Here is a 5,456-nt window from a genome sequence, read left to right as displayed (position 1 = left end):
GAGTGGCTGGAAGATGTGAATGTGAATTTAGTGTGTGTGTGTGTTTGGGGGGGGGTTGAAGGGGGTTTCTCCTATGGGGAATTACATGTTAATAGGTATTAAGGACACGGAAAGAGGAAATCTCCTAAACTAATATTCCAAGGGAAAGTCCCAAGTGAAGACAGTGGACATCCACACTGCAGGGTGGAGGTTCAACTCCCTGTAGAGCAAGGCACTAACACTGCAGCCTGTCGGGGGTGGGGGGGTTACCTGTCTGCTGTGGGGTGGGGTGGGGGGGGTGGTCCACCGACAGGAAGTGGAGCTGGAACCTGCAGCAGAAACCACCTGGACTGGAGGGGGAGCCTGAAGAAACCAATACACAATCTATCAATAACTGATCAGCAGCAATGAGTTTATTGATGAGCCTGCTGAGGAAGACTTCCTGACATCTGCTGTTCCACTGAAGCTAATGTAATGTCCAGTCTCAGTAAAGAGCAGAGTCCACTCTGTAGCTGTAGAGGAAACTGATAATAGATAATCGATCATCAATAATAATCCTCCTACCTGGTACGAGTGTTCTGATTGGACCTGCCAGAAGCTGCCGGCGGAGGGGGGGGCGGAGCGGCTCAGAGGGCCGGGCCGGGTCGTCCCGTCGGCGGGGGGGTCCGCAGGAGGGGTGGGGCCGGAGGCGGGGCCGGAGGCCGAGAGGGGGGGCGGGGCTAAAGAGGGGAGGGGGGGGGGGAGGGGGGGCGCTGCACCTCAGTGTAGTAGAAATCCTCCTCACTGCGACAACAACGCTCCTCCCCGCTCTGCCTGGGGGGGGAAACGTTTCCCTGATATTGATTGATCAGTGTTTCAAAAATACATCAATTATATATATTATAAATATTACTATTCTTACTATAATTAATATATATTTATATATTTCAAACTATTTTGAAAGCAAAGGTCTTCAGTCATGAAAACATGAAATATTCCAGTCGACTCCAGTCGAGTCTTGGTGGATCTCTCTATTCCACTGGTGACGGATTCAGGTTCAATTTCAGAAAACTTTATTGTTTATGAAAACACAGAACAACAGGAACAATCAGAAACAGCAGAAGAAGACTCGGTGTCTCACCCCAGGTGCGTCAGGCGGACGTGTCGTTTTATTCCGACCGCTGAGCTCAGCACTTTCCCGCAGCCGGGCCACAGACAGCTGAACACCGCCTTCACCGAGTTCTGCAGGAGACACACAGGCTCAGCATGTTAGCATGTTAGCATGTTAGCATGTTAGGTCTGAGACCATGGTTCTCAGAAAAAGCAAGGTCACCTAAAACACTTCCTGATATTTAGCGCTAAAACAAACACGACCTGCTGCTCCCATCAGGACGCCATGAAGATTCATACGAAGATTATTAAATAAGTTCATTCTCCAATTAATAATTACAACTATTACCAGAAGCCTAAAGCTTAAAGGTGCTACGTGTAGCATTTGTTGTTTATTAAAATTAAGACTACAATTCCCATGAACCCCGCTGCTTCCTGTCACAAACAGGATGTTGCTACTTTTCATCCCTTGTTTGATCTGTTCTGTTTTCTGTCAAGAACAAATCATCACTTTCAATCTGAGTCTTTTACACAAACACAAGATCTTTTGTCAGGACTTTAGAAACCTTTTCAAGTCATCAAAGTACAAGTCAAAGTCCAGTCCCAAGTCAGTCAAGTCTCGTCATGTACCAAGTCAAGTCAGACTCGAGTCCAAGTCATGTGACTCGAGTCTCCACCTCTGGTGGTTCAGGACCAAAACAGTGTGCCACTGGCTTGTTTCTGAAGCAGCTGAAGACTGATAAACAGCTGGTTTGACTTCTGTTGACAAAATGCACTTACTGTCAGTCGCTTTGGACAAAAGCATCTGCTAAATGACATAATGTAATGTAATGTGATGTAATCCAAGCTCCGCCCCCACTGTGTGATTGACAGGTGATCTGTGGCAGTGCAGTGCAGAAACACCACAGCAGTGAGGCTGAGCAACAGAGATGGAGGCTGAAGAAAGCTGTTTTCCTGTGCGACTCACTCTGCGTTTCCGTGGCGCCGGTTCATCGAACAACACCTGCTCCAGCTCCATGTCCAATCCCTCGTCAGGGGGCGTGGCCAAGCCGACGTCGGGCTCTGTGATTGGTGAGGAGGGGGTGGGGCTTCCGTTGCCGCAGCCGACGCTCCAGTAGCCGCTGCTGCCGCTGTCTGAGAGCTCCCCGCCTCCACACTCCATACCAGGAGCTGACACACACACACACACACACACACACACACACACACACACACACACACACACACATCAGTTTACAGTAATTGTTTTTGCTCAGTAGCATAGATACTGATCTCTGTTATATATCCTGTAATGTCTACTACTACTACTATCACTACTACTACAACCACTACTACCACTACTCCAAACACAGCACCGAACCCGCCCTCCTGAAAATCACCAACGACATCCTTCTCTCTGCTGACTCTGGCTTCCTCACCATCCTCATCCTCCTTGACCTCAGCGCCGCCTTTGATACCATCAACCATTCCATCCTCCTCGCTCGCCTTCAACACTCCCTCGGGCACCGCCCTCTCCTGGCTCACCTCATTTCTCTCTGACAGACACCAATTCATCTCCATAAACAACTGCAAATCCTCCACCGCCCCAGTCACCCATGGTGTCCCCCAGGGTTCAGTGCTTGGTCCCCTCCTGTTCATCCTGTACATCCTTCCTCTTGGACAGATCCTCCGCCAACACGGCCTCCGTTTACACCGCTACGCCGATGACACTCAACTCTACCTCTCCTCCAAGACCTTCACCTCAACCACCCACTCCACCCTCACCACCTGCCTTGCTGACATTAAATCATGGATGCAACAGAACTTTCTCAAACTCAACTGCAATAAATCTGAAGTCCTCATCATCGGCCCAAACTCCCTCACCCGCTCCGCCCAGACCTTCTCACTCAACATCGACGGCTCCATCGTCACCTCCTCCACCCAGGTCCACAACCTCAGAATCATCCTCGACCCCACCCTCTCCTTCCTACCTCATGTCAATCACTGCCTTCTTCCACCTCAGGAACATCGCCCGCCTCCGGCCCTCCCTGTCCTTTGCCTCTGCTGAAACACTGATCCATGTCCTCATGACTTCCAGACTCGACTACTGCTATAGCATCCTCTACGGCTCATCCAACAAAATCCTCAATAAACTTCAATACGTCCAGAACTCTGCTGCCCGCCTGCTCACCTCCACCCGCCGCCGAGATCACATCACCCCTGTCCTTCACAACCTCCACTGGCTCCCAGTTAAATACAGGATCGACTTTAAAATACTACTCACCACCTACAAAGCCATAAACAACCTGGCCCCTCCCTACCTCTCCGACCTCCTCCCCCGACACACCCCTACCCGATGCCTCAGGTCTGCAGACGTAACCGCTCTCAAGACCACCAGGACCAAGCTCCGGACCTGGGGTGACAGGGCCTTCTCAGTTGCTGCTTCCCTCTCTCTCCCTTCCCTCCATCTCATGATTCCTCTAGTTTTAACTACCTACTTTTATTCTTGTCTTTTATTTTTTTATTATAAATTTACCTATTAAATGATTTTACCCTGTATGTGAAGCATCTTTGAGTACCTAGAAAAGCGCTATACAAGACTAATGTATTATTATTATTATTATTACTACTACCACTACTACCACTACTACCACTACCACGACCACTACTACCACTACTTCTACCACTACTACTACTACCACTACTACCACTACCACTACTACCACTACTACTACTACCACTACTTCTACCACTACAGCTGCTGCAGTACCTGCTGTCTCTCTGTGCAGCAGTGGGCTGCAGGACAGACTGGTGAGGACCATTGCTGCCATCATCTCATCCATATCAACTTCATCTGGACTCCTGTGACTGGAGGAGGAGAGAGGAGAAGAGGACAGGAGGAGAGGAGAGGAGAGAGGAGAGGAGAGGAGAGAGGAGAAGAGGGGAGGAGGAGAAGAGAGGAGGAGAGAGGAGGAGAGAGGAGAGGAGAGGAGGAGAGGAGAGGAGAGGAGGAGAGGAGAGAAGAGAAGAGGAGAGGAAGAGGAGAGGAGGAGAGGAGAGGGAGAGGAGAGGAAGAGGAGAGAGGAGGAGAGATGAGAGGAGAGGAGAGGAGAGGAGAGGAGAGGAGAGGAGAGGAGAGGAGAGGAAGAGGAGAGGAGAGGAGAGGAGGAGAGGAGAGGAGAGGAAGAGGAGGAGAGGAGAGATCATTAACGCAGTGTTCATACTTTTCATTGATCCAGTATTGTGACACTGAAGCTGAGAGACAATTTTCATATGTTCATATTCATGTTGTTCATGGTTGAGCTGAATATGGGATCAATATATTGAACCGATCACTGGGAATCCAATGGAAGAATCTCAGCACAATATGCAACAGTAGCTTCCACTCATTATTCCTAACAGTCAGCTAATGTGAACTAGCTGCTGCTGGACAGAAGCCTGGAAACACTACAGACATAAACTATCACACACATCTGATGTCCTGCACCTCAGCTGTGTTACCATGGTGACGTAAAGTGAACCGCCATGACACCGAAAAGCAGAGTTCAGCCCAAAGTTAGCCCCAAGACACACACACACACACACACACTCACCTCCTGGGGACGTCGATGCAGGAGGAGACAGGGTGGAGTCTGCTGGGCGGGGGGGCGGGGGGGGAGGAGGGGCAGGGGGAGGGCGGGGGGGCGGGGGGGGAGCGCCGCAGAACAGAAACCTGGTGGTCCGTCTGGTCGAGTCGATCCACCAACCAGGAAGACTCACCTCCTCCACACTGAAAATACACCTGAGGAGAGACAGAGAGAGAGAGACAGAAGAGAGAGAGAGAGAGAAGAGAGAGAGAGAGAGAGGAGAGAGAGGAAAGAGAGGAGAGAGAAAGTGAGAGAGAGAGAGAGAAAATGAGAGAGAGAGAGGGAGCAAAAAGAGAGAGAAAGTGAGAAAGAAAGAGAGAGAGAAAATGAGAGAGAGAGAGAGAGAGAGAGAGAGAGAGAGAGAGGGAGAGAGAGGTCAGCTGGAAATCCCCCGAAAAAACCAAAACCCACAGAGAAGCCGTGCACACAGCAGAGTTCCAGTCGACTGTCTGCAGCAGAGGCTGCAGCTCGGCTACAAATGTCTTTCACATTAAAAAATAATTATTTGGACATTTTGCATCAAAGCACAGCCGACCGAAACTTTAACAGCATGAGAGACTGTTTAAAGGGTCTGTGTGTAATGTTTCTGCTTTACTGAAGCAGAATCTGACCGCTAAACATCAGCAGGTTCCTGAATGTTAGAGAGTGAAACAAAGTGAACAGCGGAGCTTCAACTGACAGCTGACTGGAGACAATACTGTCTGTGGGTCCAACAGCTACAGACAATACTGTCTGTGGGTCCAGGAGGAGGAGAGGAGTGATATAGAGGAACTAAACCACTGA

The 5,456-nt window shown here is 49.9% G+C and overlaps 1 pseudogene; it reads right to left on the bottom strand.

Annotated features, from left to right (window-relative positions):
- Nucleotides 1-249: 249 nt before the first annotated feature.
- The window catches only part of LOC139639406 (zinc finger protein 395-like), a 6,785-nt pseudogene continuing 1,578 nt past the window's right edge, over nt 250-5,456 (bottom strand).

This window comes from Centroberyx affinis, unplaced genomic scaffold (assembly GCF_046629955.1).
Source record: "Centroberyx affinis isolate AG114_WGS23_722 - 3 ecotype Tasmania unplaced genomic scaffold, CSIRO-AGI_Caff_v1 ptg007232l_1, whole genome shotgun sequence".
NCBI classification, from domain to species: domain Eukaryota; kingdom Metazoa; phylum Chordata; class Actinopteri; order Beryciformes; family Berycidae; genus Centroberyx; species Centroberyx affinis.
The sequence above is the reverse complement of the archived record's forward strand: the minus strand, read 5'-3'. Positions and strand labels throughout refer to the sequence as shown.